Source organism: Pseudophryne corroboree, chromosome 5 (genome assembly GCF_028390025.1).
Source record: "Pseudophryne corroboree isolate aPseCor3 chromosome 5, aPseCor3.hap2, whole genome shotgun sequence".
Classification (NCBI taxonomy): Eukaryota; Metazoa; Chordata; class Amphibia; order Anura; family Myobatrachidae; genus Pseudophryne; species Pseudophryne corroboree.
The window spans coordinates 701,117,237-701,139,523 of NC_086448.1; the positions used below are offsets into that span (position 1 = coordinate 701,117,237).

General features: G+C 48.5%; 1 protein-coding gene across 2 annotated transcripts in view; it reads right to left on the minus strand.

Annotated features, from left to right (window-relative positions):
- Positions 1 to 22,287, minus strand: part of NCOA2 (nuclear receptor coactivator 2) — a 493,980-nt gene that overhangs the window by 331,502 nt on the left and 140,191 nt on the right. For both annotated transcript variants that reach the window (XM_063923886.1, XM_063923891.1), the window contains exon 2: positions 14,223 to 14,300. The gene's annotated coding sequence lies outside the window, so the exon portion shown is untranslated. The remainder of the gene's footprint in view (positions 1 to 14,222; positions 14,301 to 22,287) is intronic.

The following is a 22,287-nucleotide window of genomic DNA, read 5'->3' on the forward strand; positions in this document are numbered from 1 at the left end:
ATCTTTGGAAGAAAGTGCTGACGCGTTCTGAGTTCAGCCCTATCTTCATGGAAAATCAAGTAGGGGCTCTTGTGCGACAATGCTCCCAATTCAGACACACGTCTTGCAGATGCTAATGCTAACAGTGTGACTGTCTTCCAAATAAGAAACTTTACGTCCACCTCCTGTAAAGGTTCAAACCAATCCGACTGCAGGAACTGCAGCACCACATTAAAGATCCCATGGTGCCGTAGGTGGCACAAAGGGTGGTTGGATGTGCAGAACTCCTTTCAAGAAAGTCTGAACCTCAGGAAGAGCAGCCAATTGTTTCTGGAAGAAAATGGACAAGGACGAAATCTGGACCTTGATGGAGCCCAAGCGTAGGCCCACATCCACACCAGCTTGCAGAAAGAGGAGGAAACATTCCAGTTGAAACTCCACAGTAGGAAACTTCTTGGATTCACACCAAGACAGATACTTATTCCAAATGCGATGGTAATGTTTAGACGTTACCCCCTTCCTAACTTGGTTCAGAGTAGGAATGACCTTGTTCGGAATGCTCTTCCTAGCTAAGATCTGGCGTTCAACCTCCATGCCATCAAACGTAGCCGCGGTAAGTCTTGATAGGCGAACGGCCCCTGTTGTAGAAGGTCCTCGCGAAGAGGAAGAGGCCTCTGATCCTCCAGCAGTAATTCCAGAAGAACCGCGTACCAAGCCCATCTTGGCCAGTCCAGAGCAATGAGGATCGCCTGTACTTTTGTTCTTTTGATTAGTGTGAGAATCCTTGGGATGAGTGGAAGTGGAGGGAATACATACACTGAGTGGAACACCCACGGAGTTACCAGGGCATCCGCCACAGCTTGCGGGTCTCTCGACATGGAACAGTACCTCCAAAGCTTCTTGTTGAGGCGAGAGGCCATCATGTCTATGTGAGGTACACCCCACCGGCTTGTTACCTCTGCGAAAACCTCCGGATGGAGTCCCCATTCTCCTGGATGGAGATTGTGTCTGTTGAGGAAGTGCGCTTCCCAGTTGTCCACTCCCGGAATGAAGATCGCAGACAGCACCAGCGCGTGCTTTTCTGTAAAGAGGAGGATTCTCGTTACCTCTGACATTGCAGCTCTGCTCTTCGTTCCGTCCTGCCTGTTTATGTAAGACACCGCCGTGCCGTTGTCCGACTGAACCTGAATGGCCCGATCTTGCAGAAGATGTGCCACTTGTAGAAAGCCGTTGTAAATGGCCCTTAGTTCCAGAACATTTATTGGAAGGACAGATTCCTGACTTGACCATCTTCCTTGGAAGTTTTTCCCCTGGTTGACTGCTCCCCAATTTCTGAGGCTTGCATCCGTGGTTAGAAGAATCCAGTTCTGAATCATGAACCTGCGGCCCTCGAGCAAGTGAGGAGTTTGAAGCCACCAGAGGAGTGAAATCCTGGTTTTCGGCGAGAGGCGTATACGCTGGTGAATGTGTAGATGTGATCCAGACCACTTGTCCAGGAGATCCAGCTGGAAGAACAGTGCATGGAATATTCCATACTGTAGAGCCTCGTAGGAGGCCACCATCTTTCCCAGAAAGTGAATGCACTGATGGACCGATACCCAGGCTGGTTTCAAGACATCCCGGACCACTGATTGGATCACCAAAGCTTTCTTTAGAGGTAGAAACACCCGCTACACTTCAGTGTCGAGTATCATCCCCAGGAAAGGTTGTCTCCTTGTCAGTTCCAAATGTGACTTTGGAATGTTCAGGATCCACCCATGATCCTGGAGTAGTCGAGTTGAGAGAGCAATACTCTGTAACAGCTTCTCCCTGGAAGATGCCTTTATCAGCAGATAATCCAGATATGGAATTATGTTCACTCCCTGTTTGCGGAGAAGGAGCATCATCTCCGCCATGACCTCGGTGAACACCCTTGGTGGTGTGAAGAGGCCAAATGGTAGGGCCAGGAACTGGTAGTGACAGTCCTGTAGCGCAAACCTTAGATAATCCTGGTGGGGCGGCCAGATCGGAAATGTGAAAGTACGGATCCTTGATATCCAGGGATACCAGGAATTCCCTCTCCTCCAGACCTGAGACCACTGCTCTCAGAGACTCCATCTTGAACACTTATAAGTATGGGAAGCCTGATTTGAAGAATCTGTGAGGTGGGAGCACTTGAAATTCCAGTTTGTACCCCTGGGTAACAATGGCCCTCATTCCGAGTTGTTCGCTCGCAAGGCGATTTTAGCAGAGTTACACACGCTAAGCCGCCGCCTACTGGGAGTGAATCTTAGCTTCTTAAAATTGCGAACGATGTATTCGCAATATTGCGATTACAAACTACTTAGCAGTTTCAGAGTAGCTTCAGACTTACTCGGCATCTGCGATCAGTTCAGTGCTTGTCGTTCCTGGTTTGACGTCACAAACACACCCAGCGTTCGCCCAGACACTCCCCCGTTTCTCCAGCCACTCCCGCGTTTTTTCCGGAAACGGTAGCGTTTTTATCCACACGCCCATAAAACGCCGTGTTTCCGCCCAGTAACACCCATTTCCTGTCAATCACATTACGATCGCCGGAGCGAAGAAAAAGCCGTGAGTAAAAAAACTATCTTCATAGCAAAATTACTTGGCGCAGTCGCAGTGCGAACATTGCGCATGCGTACTAAGCAGAAAAACGCTGCGATGCGATGAAAATTACAGAGCGAACGACTCGGAATGAGGGCCAATATCTTTTACCCAGGGCTCTAGGCACGACGACGCCCAGACGTGACTGAAATCTTTTAGTCTCGCTCCCACCTACCCGATCCCCAGGCTGTGAGGTCCACTGTCATGCTGAAGACTTGGAGGAAGCAGAACCTGGTTTCTGCTCCTGGGAACCTGTTGGTGCAGGTTTTCTGGATTTTCCCCAACCTCCTCTGAAGAAGGTGGGGGGACCCATAGATTTTTTCAAAATTTCGCGGTACGAAAGGACTGCAGCGTAGGATAAGATTTCCTAGCCGGTGCAGCTGCGGAGGGAAGAAAGGTCGACTTACCCACAGTTGCCGTGGATATCCACGCATCCAGAGCTTCCCCAAACAGGGTACGCAGGTGGATTTTTAGATGAAGTAGTGGGGGCCGAAGCCTGCAAGCCCTCCACAGATTTTCTCAAAAATTGCGTCTCCCTCTCAGAAGGAGACATCCTAGTTGAAATCTGGGATATCATACCCCTTAAAGAAACCACTCATGGTGGTTCGGATTCAGAAGGTTGAGACCATATATTGCATTCCTGAGTACATGGAATAGACTCCTCAGGAGAAGATAAACACTCTGCAGCAGAGGACACAGAGTCCTTGGACATGGTAATGTGGGATATACACACACATACACACCGGAAAATGTCAGCCTCAGTTTCCCCCAGAGAACCTTCAGAGAGACACAGAGTATAAGGAGCCAGCCACACAGCGCCCCTGTAAGCAATTATTATGATAAAAGCCTGGCGCTGACTAACTACCCTTAATAGGGTAATTAGTTGTATCATCACACTCCCCCCCACCCCCTTGTCTATAACCCTGTTACCGCAGAGGTACAGCTGGAAGCATGTGAAGGGCTGCGCTCCCTGCCAGCGACTCCTACGATCTGCAGGGAGAAAATGGCGCTGGTGAGTGCTGAATCCTGTCTGAGAGGAAGTCCCACCCCTTGTAATGGCGCACAGCTTCCCACACTAATGTTTAAACTGGACTAAGGTTTTGTTAGTGCTAACAGCGGGATTAGCCCCTGTTAGCTGCTGGACCAGTGTAGGGTGTTTCACGCTGGCTCAGGACGCCCTTCCAAACGCCTACACAGTGTGTTGCTGAGCCTTCCCGGAGCACAGCCTGTCAGAGCTGCGCTCCCACCCTTGTGCCGCCATACCCGCCAACGACCCGCTAACCGGGACGCCGGCGCTGTATGCACTACATCTTCAGTCTTCTGGCTCTGTTAGGGGGTGGTGGCCGTGCTGCAGGAGTGAGCGGTCGCCTCGTGGGCCAACGATCAGCACCCTCAGGAGCTCAGTGTCCTGTCAGAGGAGACAGAGAACCATTAACTCTTCAAGAAGGTGTCTCATACTTCCCCCCCCCCCCCCCCCTAAGTCCCACGAAGCAGGGAGGCTGTTGCCAGCAGTCTCCCTGTACCTAACTAACTAAAGAAAATAATAAAACTATAAAAACTCCTAGGAGCTCCCCTAGCTGTGACCGGCTCTTCCGGGAACATTTTCTAAACCGAGTCTGGTAGGAGGGGCATAGAGGGAGGAGCCAGCCCTCACGAGGCTCCCAAAGGACCAGTCTATACCCCATGGTACTAAATTGGACCCCAGCATCTTCTAGGACGTAAGAGAAAAGGGCATTATACACAGGTGCAGCAGTATAAACTCCTGGAAAATTGGTGAGTTTTGATTAGAGATGTGTGGAAAAGATAGGTAGGGGCACTGCATCACCTGCCATAGACTTTTTACTCCAGAGTTTTGGCTATAAAAAGGATTAGAATAATGCAAATAAGATACGTATTTCAGACATATTCTTTGTATTTTTCATATACTTTATACAGTCAAAACTCTGACACAAACGTTAGTATGACAGGAAACACTCTGCCTAACCTGCCTCACCCCAACGCAGCTCACTGGGCGGCAGCTAAGCTGCATAAAGGAGACTGGTCGACTCTCCCCGGTGTCCAGGAGAGCCACGCCACTTTCCGGAGGCAAGTATGACCTTTTTATCTTTCACAAGTAAACAGATGTGCGATTTGGAAGCAGTGTTAATTTTGACAAGGATTTTAATATTAGATTTGGTCTTTTTTTGCTTTGTTTTAGTTAAGATTTAATCAACAGATCTCAGTTTTCATTTTAGTCTAATTTTAGTCCTGAAATAAACTGAAGTGGATCAATACTTTTAGTCAAAATTTGTGTCGACAAAATTAACACTGTTTGGAATAAAGGATTTGTGAAGGGTCATTTTAGCGGAGTCTAAGCTCATTTAATTTTTTTAAATGGACACAAATGAAGTCTGAAATGGAGACACTTAGAGCCTAATTCAAACCAAGTAACAGAAGCAACATTGTTCTCTAATGGGCAAAACCATGTGCACTGCAGGGGGGGGGGGGGGGGGGGGTTAGATATAACATGTGCAGAGAGAGTTAGATTTGGGTGGTTTATATTGTTTCTGTGCAGGGTAAATACTGGCTGCTTTATTTTTACACTGCAATTTAGATTTTGGTTTCAACACACCCCACCCAAATCTAACTCCCTCTGCACATGTTATATCTGCCCCACCTACACTGCACATTGTTTTGCCCATTAGAGAACAATTTTTCTGATGCGATCAGGTCCGAAGTAGGCTCTTAATCCAGATGCAGAATGGAGAGTATAGACAAATGGATTGGATGGAATGCACGCACATGACAAAACATGGATAGGACATGCCCTACCTTTCAATCACTCAAATATGGAAGATTTTCTTTTGAAGCAATGCTTTGGCATAGCTAAACATTTAGAATAATGACTGAATTATGATGAAATTTTAGGCTTTAGATGCCATGTGGCCACACATTCTGCAGTGTCGGACAATCGACTGATAACAGCATCTGGGGCCCCAAAACGAGCGGCAAGAATGATAATGACTTAATTATAATAAACCACATCACTGCAGAGCATGTTGAAAAATTATGGTGTGGCCAGAGACCCTCCCCTGCCACATGGTTAAGGGCGGTCGCGGCACTGAAGGCGTTAACCCTCTGTGCCCTGTGCCATTTTGCGTAGGACCATGGGCGCTTGGTGCCACTTTTAAAAAGACACTGGTGCTAGGCATCATTTTCAAATGTATCCTCGGCGCCAGGCGCAGAGAGGGTTATAATGTATTTACGTGTTTTGCTCTGCTGCGGCCCGGACCCTCCCCAGCAGCCGTGGCAGTGAGATGTTAAACCCCCAGTGAACCGGGGGTAGAGGGAGCTACACAGAGCTGCGGCTGGGAGTCCGGGACCTCCAGCTCCCGGTGCGCTGCACCACCTCCGTGCACATGAGCTCAGTTTGTAAGTTGGTGCCTGCAGTGCAGGCAGCTAGCAGGCAGGGCTGCTCCAGCAGCCCTGAAAAGAGCTTTTAAAGTGAAGATAGAAGACTTCAAGGGCTGCAGCAGAGGCACTGTCAGTTCTAGATGTCATTCTGACATCTCCTGCTGCAGCTCCCTCACCTCCTCCAGCGGCGCTGTATACTCCCGTGTCCCTGGTTGCCAGGTACTTACAGCGGAGGCTCCGGTTCGGCAGGTCAGGCACACACACTCACCGAAGCTCTCCAGGATCATGTGGCCGCATCTAGGGAGGAGGTAAGAGGGTCCCCCAGGCAGGACCCGCTGGAAATCGCGATCCAGCGCGGCCATTAGGAGGTGGGCCGCGCGCGCTGGGGTGGACACTGTGTCAGTACATGGACCCCACTAGACCACCAGGGCAGGGGCACAGGTCGGTTTACCTACAAACCATTTTCTTATTACCCACAGTACCCAGTGGTGAATCCAGCAAAGGGATAAGGATCTGACCTGTAGCCCCTCCACCAGACCCAGGGAGCCGCTGCAGCCGGGAAACTAGCCCTGGGGCTACAGGGCTGTATGTGCCGGCAGCCGGAAACTCCTCACCCGGCACCTCATCATCAGATGCCTGGCAGCGAGATGCGCCGCTGCCCGGGATCACATCCGGAGGTGGCGGCTAGGAGTAGGGAACCATTGCTGCCCGGAGTGCGCCGCACTCAGGGGAACTGGGCTAGCCGGCTTCCTGTGCAGCAGGGGGAGAGGGAGCCGGGCTGGTAGCGAAGGCCTGGGTTCTTCAGCATTACAAAACGCTCCACGCTGAGGGACTGACCAAGGGTTTCACTCCCAGTGTCCCCAGCACTCCAGTAGGTATGTGATGCACCGCATCAACACTGGAAGCTGCGACGTGGCTGGGGGATGAGCCACAGCCCGGAGGCTGCTGGCTGTGCATAAGCGAGCCCAGCGCTGAGCACATAGAAGCACCAATTTATAAACTGCATAAATGTTATTTTATAGTGTGTGTAGCACTGAGACAGGCAAGCAAATCCTGGGCTGCAAGTGCTGCACTGTGTAAACATTATAAGTGTATTTTAAATAAATGTATAGCACTGAGCTGGAACTGCAGGTTCCCAGCTACAGTGCTGTGTGGTGGGAAGCCTGCTGCAGGACAAAGGCTCATGGTATAAATGCATATTTAAGGTGTATGTATTTTAATGTAAAAATGCATTTACTTGGTTGTGCTTGTGTCCATGGGGAATCCAGAAATCTGTGTGGGTTAATGGACTCCCCCAGCCCTACTCCACAAAAGCGGAATGCCTTCCAAGGTACCCTCCAAGCTGGGAGTTGCATGGGAAGGCAAAGGAAAGAGTTAGCTTTCTAATCAGCTAAATGTGTTCTTGAAACTCCACAGGGTTCCCCCTCGGTGGGCAGAAAGCCATGCCAGAGGATCTAGGTTGCCCATTTATGGAGTTCGGTTTCAGGCTAGAGATGGTGAGTTGGGTCCATTGCTAGAATTCCGGAAGAAGTTTTCGGAGGAAAACTTTTTTTTCCCTCACTGACTGAGGCATCGGGGAGTAGCTAACTCTGCAGGAGGGCAGCAGCCCAAAGAAATAACCATTCCCCAATGTCCATTGGGGACAAAGTAACTGTGCATGTGTCCAAAGCATGCACAGCACATGCACGTGCAGTGATTGGTTGAAGACAGGGAGGGCTGACTCCCTGTGGTCTGCTGTGTAGAATTGAGATAAAAAGAGGTCCTGCAAGCCGAAAAATGTATACCATCCCACTTTATTCTGCTGTGAACATATTATTGTATGCTGTTCCCCTGGCAACAGTGAAGAGTTTTTGTTTTTTTTAAGGCTAGTGAGCAATAAACATCCTTGCCTCAAGACGACGATTGCCTTCCTTTTTGCGACACCAAGGAATGCCCAATAACAGTCCCGTTCTTCGGCTGTCCAGGGTACAATCCTAGCGTCTCCCGGGTTCCTCCTTCCACCATGTTACTGTGAAGAGGCCTGGTCAGCGACCAATGGGGGACAGACGATGCCAAACATGTGTGGCAGCAAGCGTGCCGACGCATACATAGCAGCAAGCGGTTTGTCAGGTGCTGGCGGTAGGAGCCTGAGCAGAAACGTGGTTCCAGGTGCCACGGATATAAGGAGCCTGGTGGTGGCAGCACTGTACCCGCCCACTGCACAGTGGGTGGAGTCAGTAACAGCCGATTCATTTAGAAGTGAGCTGCCACCAGCTGCTCCTGCTGTACGCAAGACCGCAATCACAATATCTGATTTCTGCTTCCACCTCCACAGGCTGCGAGCACAAAACAACTGCAGAGCGACATCCCGTGAAGCTGGGGAAAACCATTCTGGCGGCAGAAGGAAGGTAACTGAATCGGACCCTTCTAAGAAAGCATCCGAGAAGAAAATAAGAATTTACTTACCGATAATTCTATTTCTCGTAGTCTGTAGTGGATGCTGGGGACTCCGTCAGGACCATGGGGAATAGCGGCTCCGCAGGAGACAGGGCACAAAATTAAAAGTTTGACCACTAGGTGGTGTGCACTGGCTCCTCCCCCTATGACCCTCCTCCAAGCCTCAGTTAGGATACTGTGCCCGGACGAGCGTACACAATAAGGAAGGATTTTGAATCCCGGGTAAGACTCATACCAGCCACACCAATCACACTGTACAACTTGAGATCTGAACCCAGTTAACAGCATGATAACAGAGGAGCCTCTGAAAGGATGGCTTCCAACAATAATAACCCGATTTTTGTAACAATAACTATGTACAAGTATTGCAGACAATCCGCACTTGGGATGGGCGCCCAGCATCCACTACGGACTACGAGAAATAGAATTATCGGTAAGTAAATTCTTATTTTCTCTGACGTCCTAAGTGGATGCTGGGGACTCCGTCAGGACCATGGGGATTATACCAAAGCTCCCAAACGGGCGGGAGAGTGCGGATGACTCTGCAGCACCGAATGAGAGAACTCCAGGTCCTCCTTAGCCAGGGTATCAAATTTGTAGAATTTTACAAACGTGTTCTCCCCTGACCATGTAACTGCTCGGCAGCGTTGTAATGCCGAGACCCCTCGGGCAGCCGCCCAAGGTGAGCCCACCTTCCTTGTGGAGTGGGCATTTACAGATTTTGGCTGTGGCAGGCCCTGCCACAGAATGCGCAAGTTGAATTGTGCTACAAATCCAACGAGCAATCGTCTGCTTAGACGCAGGAACACCCAGCTTGTTGGGTGCATACAGTATAAACAGCGAGTCAGACTTTCTGACTCCAGCCGTCCTTAAAATATATATATATATATATAAATATATATATATATATATATATATTTTTTTTTTTTTTTTTATTTTTTTTTAAGGCTCTGACAACGTCGAACAACTTGGAGTCCTCCAAGTCGCTAGAAGCCGCAGGCACTGCAATAGGTTGGTTCAGGTGAAACGCTGATACCACCTTAGGGAGAAACTGAGGACGCGTCCGCAGTTCTGCCCTGTCCCAATGGAAAATCAGATATGGCTTTTGTACGAAAAAGCCGCCAATTCTGACACTCTCCTGGCCGAAGCCAGGGCCAGTAGCATGGTCACTTTCCATGTAAGATATTTCAAATCCACCGATTTGAGTGGCTCAACCAATGGGATTTGAGGAATCCCAAAACTACATTGAGATCCCACGGTGCCACTGGAGGCACAACCGGGGCTGTATATGTAGTACTCCTTTGACAAAAGCTTGGACTTCAGGAACTGAAGCCAATTCTTTCTGGAAGAAAATCGACAGGGCCGAAATTTGAACCTTAATGGACCCCAATTTGAGGCCCATAGACAATCCTGTTTGCAGGAAATGTAGGAATCGACCCAGTTGAAATTCCTCCGTCGGAGCCCTCTCCTTCAGGATCCGGCGTTCAACCGCCATGCCGTCAAACGCAGCCGCGGTAAGTCTAGAGGTAGAGTGCACGGATCCTCCGTGCGCATCTCTTGAAGTTCCGGGTACCAAGTCTTTCTTGGCAAATCCGGAACCACGGGTATCGTTCTTACTCCCCTTCGCCTTATAATTCTCAGTACCTTGGGTATGAGAGGCAGAGGGGGGAACACATACATTGACTAGTACACCCATGGTGTTACCAACGCGTCCACAGCTATTGCCTGAGGGTCTCTTGACCTGGCGCAATACCTGTCCAGTTTTTTGTTGAGGCGGGACGCCATCCTGTCCACCTTTGGTTTTTCCCAACGGTTCACAATCATGTGGAAGACTTCTGGATGAAGTCCCCACTCTCCCGGGTGGTGATCGTGTCTGCTGAGGAAGTCTGCTTCCCAGTTGTCCACTCCCGGAATGAACACTGCTGACAGTGCTATCACATGATTTTCTGCCCAGTGAAAAATCCTTGCATCTTCTGCCATTGCCCTCCTGCTTCTTGTGTCGCCCTGTCTGTTTACGTGGGCGACTGCCGTGGTGTTGCCCTACTGGTTCAACACCGGCTGACCCTGAAGCAGAGGTCTTGCCAGGCTTAGAGCATTGTAAATTGCCCTTAGCTCCAGTATATTTATGTGAAGTGAAGTCTCCAGGCTTGACCACACTCCCTGGAAATTTCTTCCCTGTGTGACTGCTCCCCAGCCTCTCAGGCTGGCATTCGTGGTCACCAGGACCCAGTCCTGAATGCCGAATCTGCGGCCCTCCAAAAAGGTGAGCACTCTGCAACCACCACAGAAGAGACCCCCTTGTCCTTGGAGACGGGGCTATCCGCTGATGCATCTGAAGATGCGATCCGGACCATTCGTCCAGCAGATTCCACTGAAAGGTTCTTGCGTGGAATCTGCCGAATGGAATCGCTTCGTAAGAAGCCATCATTTACCCAGGACTCTTGTGCATTGATGCACTGACACTTTTCCGGGTTTTAGGAGGTTCCTGACTAGCTCGGATAACTCCCTGGCTTTCTCCTCCGGGAGAAAAACCTTTTTCTGAACTGTGTCCAGAATCATCCCTAGGAACAGCAGACGTGTCGTCGGGCTCAGCTGGGATTTTGGAAAATTTAGAATCCACCCGTGCTGTTGCAGCACTACTTGGGTTAGTGCTACACCGGCCTCTAACTGTTCTCTGGATCTTGCCCTTATCAGGAGATCGTCCAAGTAAGGGATATTAATACGCCTTTTCTTCGAAGAAGAATCATCATTTCGGCCATTACCTTGGTAAAGACCCGGGGTCCCATGGACAATCCAAACGGCAACGTCTGAAACTGATAGTGACAGTTTTGTACCACGAACCTGAGGTACCCTTGTTTGAAGGGCAAATTGGGACATGGAGGTAAGCATCCTTGATGTCCAAGGACACCATAAAGTCCCCTTCTTCCAGATTCGCTATCACTGCTCTGAGTGATTTCATCTTGAACTTGAACCTTTGTATGTAAGTGTTCAAAAGATTTCAGACTTAGAATAGGTCTCACCGAGCCGTCCGGCTTCGGTACCACAAACAGCGTGGAATAATACCCCTTTCCTTGTTGTATTAGGGGTACCTTGACTATTACTTGCTGGGAATACAGCTTGTGAATAGCTTCCAACACCGTCTCCCTGTCGGAGGGAGATGTTGGTAAAGCAGACTTCAGGAATCTGCGAGGAAGAGACGTCTCGAATTCCAATCTGTACCCCTGTGATACTACCTGCAGGATCCAGGGGTCGACTTGCGAGTGAGCCCACTGCGCGATGAAATTCTTGAGACGACCCCCCCACCGGACCCGAGTCCGCTTGTAAGACCCCAGCGACATGCTGAGGACTTTTCAGAAGCGTGAGAGTGCTTCTGCTCCTGGGAAGGAGCTGCTTGCTGCAGTCTCTTACCCTTTCCTTTGCCTCGGGCAGATATGAATGGCCTTTTGCCCGCTTGTTCTTATGAGAACGAAAGGACTGAGGCTGAAAAGACGGTGTCTTTTTCTGTTGGGAGGTGACCTGAGGTAAAAAAAGGTGGATTTTCCGGCTGTTGCCGTGGCCACCAAGTCCGATAGACCGACCCCAAATAATTCCTCCCCTTTATACGGCAAACTTCCATATGCCGCTTGGAATCCGCATCACCTGACCACTGTCGCGTCCATAAAACTTCTTCTGGCAGAAATGGACAGCGCACTTACCCTTGATGCCAGAGTGCAAATATCCCTCTGTGCATCTCGCATATAAAGAAAATGCATCCTTTAAATGCTCTATAGTCAATAAAATATTGTCGCTATTCAGGGTATCAATATTTCCAGTCAGAGATTCCGACCAAACCCCCCCAGCACTGCACATCCATGCTGGGGCGATTGCTGGTCGCAGTATAACATCAGTATGTGTGTATATACTTTTTAGAGTATTTTCCAGCCTCCTATCAGCTGGATTTTGAGGGCGGCCGTATCAGGAGACGGTAACGCCACTTGTTTTGATAAGCGTGTGAGCGCCTTATCTACCCTAGCGGGTGTTTCCCAGCGCGCCCTAACCTCTGGCGGGAAAGGGTATAATGCCAATAACTTCTCTGAAATTAGCAACTTCCTATCGGGGGTAACCCACGCTTCATCACACACTTCAATCAATTCATCTGATTTCAGGAAAAACTACAGGTAGTTTTTTCACACCCCACATAATACCCATTTTTGTGGTACTTGTAGTATCAGAAATATGTAACGCCTCCTTCATTGCCGTGATTATGTAACGTGTGGCCCTACTGGAAAATACGTTTGTTTCTTCACCGTCGACACTGGAGTCAGTGTCCGTGTCTGTGTCTGTCGACCGACTGAGGTAATGGGCGTTTTAAAGCCCCTGACGGTGTTTGAGACGCCTGGACAGGTACTAATTGGTTTGCCGGCCGTCTCATATCGTCAACCGACCTTGTAGCGTGTTGACACTATCACGTAATTCCATAAATAAAGCCATCCATTCCGGTGTCGACTCCCTAGGGGGTGACATCCCATTACAGGCAATTGCTCCGCCTCCACACCAACATCGTCCTCATACCTGTCGACACACACGTACCGACACACAGCACACACACAGGGAATGCTCTGATAGAGGACAGGACCCCACTAGCCCTTTGGGGAGACAGAGGGAGAGTTTGCCAGCACACACCAAAGCGCTATAATTATACAGGGACCACCTTATAGTAAGTGTTTTCCCTTATAGCAGCTTAATATATAATAATATCGCCAAAAAATGCCCCCCCTCTCTGTTTTAACCCTGTTTCTGTAGTGCAGTGCAGGGGAGAGCCTGGGAGCCTTCCCACCAGCGGATCTGTGTGGGAAAAATGGCGCTGTGTGCTGAGGAGATAGGCCCCGCCCCCTTCACGGCGGGCTCTTCTCCCGGTTTTTTCTGTAATCCTGGCAGGGGTTAAATACATCCATATAGCCCAGGGGCTATATGTGATGTATTTTTAGCCAGTAAAGGTAATTACATTGCTGCCCAGGGCGCCCCCCCCCCAGCGCCCTGCACCCTCAGTGACCGCGGTGTGAAGTGTGCTGAGAGCAATGGCGCACAGCTGCAGTGCTGTGCGCTACCTTAAGAAGACTGGGAAGTCTTCAGCCGCCGATTTCTGGACCTCTTCTCTCTTCAGCATCTGTAAGGGGGCCGGCGGCGCGGCTCCGGTGACCCATCCAGGCTGTACCTGTGATCGTCCCTCTGGAGCTAGTGTCCAGTAGCCTAAGAAGCCAATCCATCCTGCACGCAGGTGAGTTCGCTTCTTCTCCCCTTAGTCCCGCGTTGCAGTGAGCCTGTTGCCAGCAGGACTCACTGAAAATAAAAAACCTAACAAACTTTTATTCTAAGCAGCTCTTTAGGAGAGCCACCTAGATTGCACCCTTCTCGGCCGGGCACAAAAACCTAACTGAGGCTTGGAGGAGGGTCATAGGGGGAGGAGCCAGTGCACACCACCTAGTGGTCAAACTTTTAATTTTGTGCCCTGTCTCCTGCGGAGCCGCTATTCCCCATGGTCCTGACGGAGTCCCCAGCATCCACTTAGGACGTCAGAGAAATAGTATTACGTAATGCTATATTACATCTGTAACAGAAACCTCAGTTTATTTAGTCCTTATTGGCAATACTCTGATCTGTCGTTTTAATCAAAGTCATAGTCACTTTGTGCTTTAAAGCCACGTGTCTATATCTCATATAGCAAACAAAATATGTGTTTCTGGACATTTTGTCCTGTTAGGAGTTTGTTAGCACACAGTGTTAATTACATAACAAATTAGAGTTTGTAGCATAAAACTAAAAGGATTTACCTGTTAACTTTTCATGAGGGACATTGACAGTTGTCTCCTTTCCATAAACAATTTAATATTCAGATATCAGGATGAAATCTAAGAAGATTAAAACAAGAGAGTTTATGTTATATCACTCAAAACAATAGTACAGCTGCAAAATCCCCATTATCCGGGTAGAAGCCTGCACCAAAATACACCGGACACAAAATGACACTGTGCACCAACCACATATGTTAAACCTGAATGAGTTTAGAATGAAGTCCACATCTGTTTAAACTTTGCTTTGTTTAATGTATTTGCTTTCAATTAATAAATATAACACTGGTCCTCTCACTCAAACTAATTGTGGCTTCAAATTGTACTTTGCACATGATTATACAAGACAAGGGGGCAGATTTATTAAGCTCTGTGAAGTGATAAAGTGGAAGGTGATAAAGGACCAGCCAATCAGATCCTAACTTCCATGTTACAGGCTGGGATTGAAAAATGACAGGAGCCGACTGGCTGATCCTTTATCAATTTCCAATTATCACTTCACCGAGCTTAATAAATCTGCCCCAAGGTGAGGGGCTGCAATGACAATGGGTCAAGAATACCAACAAGTATATCATCTCTAGGAATTCATGCTGTAGGGAAGTAAGTTAGGGGACATAGATACAAGTTTTCTACAGACATAAATGCTATTTTCCAGAAAAATGGATGAACATTCAGCTTTGCCGATATTAAATATACATACTGTATTTATACATGCAAATCCACACACGCACACTTTACCCCTAGATATTAACATCACGTCATACAAGCAACTTGCCATGTTCTAAAGTTGATACTCAATTATAACTCAATGACCACATATTTTATTCCCTGTATTAATGCTGTATATAACATGCACATTTGCTTAATGGAATGGCCTACCACCAATGCCAATGGTTCTCAACTCCAGTTAAGTACCCCTAATATGTAATGTTTTCTGGATTTCTTAAAACATGAACAGGTGAGTTAATCTACTTTGCTGGTTCAGTAATTATACCAACCGGTTCTAGAGGAATCCTAAAAAACATGACCTGTTGGGGTACTTAAGAAATTAAGCTGAACCATTGACCTTTGCCATGCTCTCAAATAAAAACTAATGAGACAACAAAAGTGCCATTTACAGCTGTGTTTTAGCCTTTCATTTTTTTTTTCAGGTGTACCACGGTATGCCTGCGCTCGGGATCCCAACCGCCAGTATACCGGCAGCGGGTTGAACGCAAAAGAGCCCCTTGTGTGCTCCCTGCGCTCGCCACGCGCTATTTATTCTCCCTCCAGGGGTGTCGTGGACACCCCAAGAGGGAAAATAGTTGCCGGTAGTCAGTATTCCGGCGCCAGTATGCTGAGCGCCGGGATCCCGACAGCCGGCATATCAAGTGCCACCTTTTTTTTTCCAGATATAGAGGCTGATTCAGACCTGATCGCTAGGCGGCAAAGTCTGCTGTCCTGTGTTCGGATAGTCACCTTTCCAGGGGGTGTGTAAATTCACCGTACAAGTATGCGATCCCATGTGTACGCAGAGCTGCAAAAATCCAGGTTGCGCAGTCTGTGCGCAGCCCAGGACTTACTCCTACCGTACAATGTGAACAAGCTGATCAGGACCGGAGCCGACGTCAGACACCCTCCCAGAAAATGCTTGGGCACGCATGCGTTTTTCCGGACACTCCCTGTAAACGGTCAGTTGCCACCCACAAACGGCCTCTTCCTGTCAATCACCTTGCGAACGCCCGTGCGTTCGTATTGTTTGCACCATCTCATTGCTCACCGGAGATGCCCGTTGTTATCCGATTGGAAAACACACAGCAGCGATCAGGTCTGAATCACCCCCATAGGCTGGTATCCAATTACCCGCAGTCATTTATAGCGGGTAACTGTTTCACCGGGGGCTATCCTATTGTCCATGAAAAGTCGCCGTGCGCCACAACATATCTGGGATTTTGTTTCACCTGCCTCAAGCAGGTGAAACAAATTCCCGGATAAGCACTGGCTTTTCGGGGACGCGGAAACACTGAATCGTTTTGTGTTTTCTCAAGTACATTTTTTTTTTTTTTTACCGGGTGTTCTAATAGGATTGCCGCCCCCTCCCCCCGAAAAAAATAAATATCAGCGAAACATCAGGTAAAATTACAAAAAAAATAAGTTTTTTAACACACGATGAGTATTGGCCAGTAATTAGAGAACGGCCCTGGTTGCATCTTCCCCTCACCGAAAAAATAACCGCTGTGGATCTGTCTTACACCACATGATAAAACTTTATATAGAATATAGCATCTTGCAATGAACAGAAAAGGGTTAATTGTGTCACTTAGTTACACAATCTATTCTTACAACCCGCAATATTCCCGTAATATATTGACCTTGGAACTAGTTTCACTGCAACTCTCAAAAGTTGAATTATTTGCTTTGCTCTGATTAATGATTAATTAATGTCTTCAGCTCTTACTAGCTAATGCAAGCTCTAAGGCTTTGGGAGAGATAAAACCTCTTTCGCTAATTAGCCCTGAAACCCAATTAAAAGATCCGATGTAGAGACGACTTGGAGCATTTTCAGCATTTTGTTTAGTTTTCTGTATGAGGTACTTATAGGTTTCACTTCCAAATCAAGCAGCGTTTTTTTCATGTGATATTTGCCCCCTTGGGACTGTAACACAGGTTTGTTTAATAGCAAGTGCAGGTCTAGCACACAGATTTATTACAACAAAGCTGGACATCCCTCATGCTTTAGCCCAAGACTCCAAGCCTTCTAACAAATCCATTACAGTGTCTCTGAGCCAGAAGCATTTGGCTCCGTGCCTCTACAATTAGTCACTAGCAATTACGAGTGCTCTCTTCTCCTGCAGAATCTTCATTTAATTTACATTAAAAGCGACTTCTCATCAACATATAAATAACCCTCATTTTATTCCCTATTTTCCTTTGAGATCTTTAACATATGTTTGGGGTGCACTAAAACATGTTCTCTTCATTTCTTAGCAGGTTATTGCAGTTTTGCCTTCACTTTTGGCAGCCGATGGATCATAATTTGCTGAAAATAACCAGAAGTTGGGAGCTAGGAGACGACAGTTCCCGGGCTGCAAGACGTGAGACAGTGGCGAAATATAAGCTGATAATAAATACCCCATTTAAAGGTTAGACATAGAATCTTATCAATAGTTAATTACATGTTAGATATGAAGTATAATTCACTTTGTCTAAAGGAGATTGTACAGGCTGCGGTTCTGCCAGTACAGCGAAGTGTGTAAAGGGACAAAAATGACAACAGACCGTGTTTGATATCAGATTGAGATCTTTGAGAGGTTTGTTCAGGACTGTGGGGAAAAAAGCGTCAGGCGTCTCCCAGATGCAGAACTGAATGTACGACTGTTTACGGAGCATGTGATGCATGGGCAATTCACCCCGATTCACCATCAAACACTGAAGTGTGGAAATCGCTATTCACCAATTTCGTCACTTCTGCGAATGGGATCGCAGCCTAAGTGCCAGCAGGAGGAGGTGACTTGTGTTGACGCGACATTGGGGGGGTGGCGCGGTACGGAGAACGGAGGCATGACCGGACCGTTTGCAGAGCGGGCTGCAGTTGCTGCATCACATCACACACAGCCGACAACTGCCTTCGTAGTCAGGCTGCAGAGGCATGGGGCTTACCTAAAGATGTGAGCTCTTCGCTGTTTAGTGAAACACTCAAATTTTAGAGGGGGGGGGGGGCGGTGGCCAGCACGCGGCGCGGCCTTGCCCTGTGATGGGCAACCCCCCCTCATGCTGCTTAATGGCGTTGTAGTTTGGCAAATTTTATGCAAAACTACAACTCATGCTGAATTAGGCCCTAAGGGCGGTATCCTATTAGCAGCGGTACTTTACCGCTGCTAATAGCATCAAAGGGGGCAATCCTATTAGCCCCGATGCTGGCAATTATCGGGGGATCAGGCTGCGGGAGCCTCAGGCACCCGAAGCATAATCCATGATGAGAGGCTGCCGAACTGGGAATAACACATGGGGGATTGGGGACTCATCCTACGATCTTACGTGTTTTCGGGTGATCGTGGGTCCAATTTCGATCGATCAAAACAGCCTCTAATTGGAGAACACGATAATGACCATCTGTTATTAACTGCGATATCTGGGCGATTTGATCTCATCGGGGCTAATAGGATACCCCCCCCTTATACCGCTTTCAGGTCGCAAATGCCGGATCCCATCCGGGAAGAGAAACTTGTCCTTACCGGGTGGGATCTGGCATTTGCTCTGCTTTGCTGGCTTTCCGAACCGGCAATATACCGGGTCGGTTGCCATAGCAGCAGCAGGGGGGGGGGGGGGGGGGGGGGGGCGGCGCGCGCAGCAGCAGGGGTGGAGGCGGTGCTAGGAGATGAATTCAAATCTTGCGCCGCCTCTCCCTACGCTGTGAATGGGAGCCGTGTCGCATCGACGCGGCTCCCATTCACACTGCGCCTGACCCGGTATTCAACCCGGGAATAACCCTTCTTATAGACCGGGTTAAATTACCAGGTCAGGCGACCCACTAATTCTTGCAAAGTGCTTTCAACTCGCACACTGACCTGTGTCGACACGGCAATTTGCTGTGTCGATACCGGGTTATTTGTGTGATGTGAAAGGGGTATTAGAGATATATAAATGTCGACAGAACTCCAGAACATGCCAAGCTGGAGATAAGCATATTATAGGCATATTCAATCACCCACTGGGTTTAACCTGCAGCTAATTACCAAAGGTTAACGCGCATAAACTCACAGATTCCGAGTAAACTGCAGAATCAATGGGTTTCCCCTGCTGCGCATTTATTCACAATGGTATCTTTATCTCGTGGACCTCAGATATTAATCGCACAGGTTAAGTCCCACTAATTAAAATCGGACCGGAATGGTAATTATCTGCAAGGTTTAGTGGACTATGTACCTATACATCTGTTTGGAGGTGTATCACTTACACCTATAATGAAGACTAGCTGCAAACCATGGTCGCATGTAGAGGCGATCGCAATACATGACGCTTACAGCTCTGCATATGGGTGAACGTACATTTTTGTCCGTGTATGCATCTTTGGAGGAACAAACTCATGGTTAACTTCCAATACAGCATCAGGCCCAATGTGGCTAAATAAGATTAAGTATGGGCAAACATACGCTTCCTTAGCAAGATACACATGGCTTTGAGAAGAGGGTACTTACTGACTCAGGACTAAAAACTGCATGCTTTGCCATTCCATCAACATGTCAGCAAATCCATCACCATGTCAGCTGATCTCCTCCAAGCTGCGTAGTGATTTTACCGGCAAAACTAGAGTTTGTAGCAATCCACTGGTTCTCAACCTCAACCCTTAAGGTTTCCCACCAGGTCATGTTTTCAGGATTTCTGCCGTTGGAAGCAGTTGGGATAATTACTGACTGAGCAAAATGAATGAAATCACCTGTGCAGGATTAAAGAAATCTGCACAGCATGACCTGTTGGTGGCACTTGAGTACTGAAGTTGAGAACCCCTGCACTAATATAATAAGATTTTACTTACCGGTAAATCTATTTCTCGTAGTCCGTAGTGGATGCTGGGGACTCCGTAAGGACCATGGGGATAGACGGGCTCCGCAGGAGACATGGGCACTTTAAGAAAGAATTTAGGTTCTGGTGTGCTCTGGCTCCTCCTTCTATGTCCCTCCTCCAGACCTCAGTTAGAGAACTGTGCCCGGAAGAGCTGACAGTACAAGGAAAGGATTTTGGTAATCCAGGGCAAGATTCATACCAGCCACACCAATCACACCGTATAACCGGTGATAAACTTACCCAGTTAACAGTATGAACCACAGAGCATCAGGTCAACCCTGATGCAACCATAACATAACCCTTAGTGCAGCAATAACTATATACAAGTATTGCAGAAGAAGTCCGCACTTGGGACGGGCGCCCAGCATCCACTACGGACTACGAGAAATAGATTTACCGGTAAGTAAAATCTTATTTTCTCTAACGTCCTAGTGGATGCTGGTGACTCCGTAAGGACCATGGGGATTATACCAAAGCTCCCAAACGGGCGGGAGAGTGCGGATGACTCTGCAGCACCGATTGAGCAAACACAAGGTCCTCCTCAGCCAGGGTATCAACTTGTAGAACTGTGCAAAAGTGTTTGAACCTTACCAAGTAGTCGCTCGGCACAGCTGTAATGCAGAGACCCCTCGGGCAGCCGCCCAAGAAGAGCCCACCTTCCTAGTGGAATGGGCCTTAACTGATTTTGGCAGCGGCAATCCAGCCGCAGAATGAGCCTGCTGAATCGTGTTACTGATCCAGCGAGCAATAGTTTGCTTTGAAGCAGGAGCACCAAGCTTGTTGGAAGCAGACAGGATAAACAAAGACTCTGTTTTCCTGACCCTAGCCGTTCTGGCTACATAACCTTCAAAGCCCTGACCACATCAAGCAACTCGGAATCCTCCAAGTCAGTAGTAGCCACAGGCACCACAATAGGTTGGTTTATATGAAAGGATGAAACCACTTTCGGCAGAAATTATGGACGGGTCCGCAATTCTGCTCTATCCGCATGGAAAACCAGATAGGGGCTTTTATGTGACAAAGCCAACAATTCGGACACACGCCTAGCCGAAGCCAAGGCTAGTAGCATGACCACCTTCCACGTGAGATATTTCAACTCCACCGTTGTGAGTGGTTCAAACCAGTGGGATTTCAGGAAACTCAACACCACGTTAAGATCCCAAGGTGCCACTGGATGCACAAAAGGGGGTTGAATATGCAGCACTCCCTTTACAAACGTCTGAACTTCAGGTAGAGAAGTCAACTCCTTTTGAAAGAAAATGGAAAGGGACGAAATTTGGACCTTCATGGAACCCAATTTTAGGCCCAAATTCACTCCTGACTGTAGGAAGTGAAGGAAACGGCCCAGCTGGAATTCCTCCGTAGGGGTATTCCTGGCCTCATACCAAGCAACATATTTTCGCCATATACGGTGATAATGTTGAGCTGTCACGTCTTTCCTAGCCTTTATTAGCGTAGGAATGACCTCATCCGGAATGCCTTTCTCTGCTAGGATCCGGCGTTCAACCGCCATGCCGTCAAACGCAGCCGCGGTAAGTCTTGGAACAGACAGGGCCCCTGTTGCAACAAGTCCTGTCTTAGGGAAAAAGGCCACGGGTCCTCTGTGAGCATTTCTTGCAGATCTGGATACCAAGTCCTTCGTGGCCAATCCGGAACAATGAGTATTGTTCTCACACCTCTTTTCCTTATGATTCTCAGCACCTTGGGTATGAGAGGAAGAGGAGGAAATACATAGACCAACTGGAACACCCACGGTGTCACCAGGGCGTCTACAGCTATCGCCTGAGGGTCTCTTGTCCCCTTGTGGCAGTTCCCACCGACTCGCAATCTGTGCGAAGACTTCCTGATAAAGTCCCCACTCTCCCGGGTGGAGGTCGTGTATGCTGAGGAAGTCTGCTTCCCAGTTGTCCACTCCCGGGATGAACACTGCTGACAGTGCGCTTACGTGATTTTCCGACCAGCGAAGAATTCTGGTGGCTTCCACCATCGCTACCCTGCTCCTTGTGCCGCCTTGTCGGTTTACATGAGCCACTGCGGTGATGGTGTCTGACTGAATCAGAACCGGTTGGTCGCAAAGCAGGGTCTCCGCTTGACGTAGGGCGTTGTATACGGCCCTTAGTTCCAGGATGTTGATGTGAAGGCAAGTCTCCTGACTGGACCACAGACCTTGGAAATTTCTTCCCTGTGTGACTGCCCCCCACCCTTGGAGGCTTGCATCCGTGGTCACCAGGACCCAGACCTAGATGCCGAATCTGCGGCCCTCGAGAAGGTGAGCACTCTGCAGCCACCACAGGAGAGACACCCTGGCCCTGGGGGATAGGGTGATTAACCGATGCATCTGAAGATGTGATCCGGACCATTTGTTCAGTAAGTCCCATTGAAAGGTCCTCGCATGGAACCTGCCGAAGGGAATGGCCTCGTATGATGCCACCATCCTTCCCAGGACTCGAATGCAGTGATGCACTGACACCTGTTTTGGTTTTAATAGGTTCCTGACCAGTGT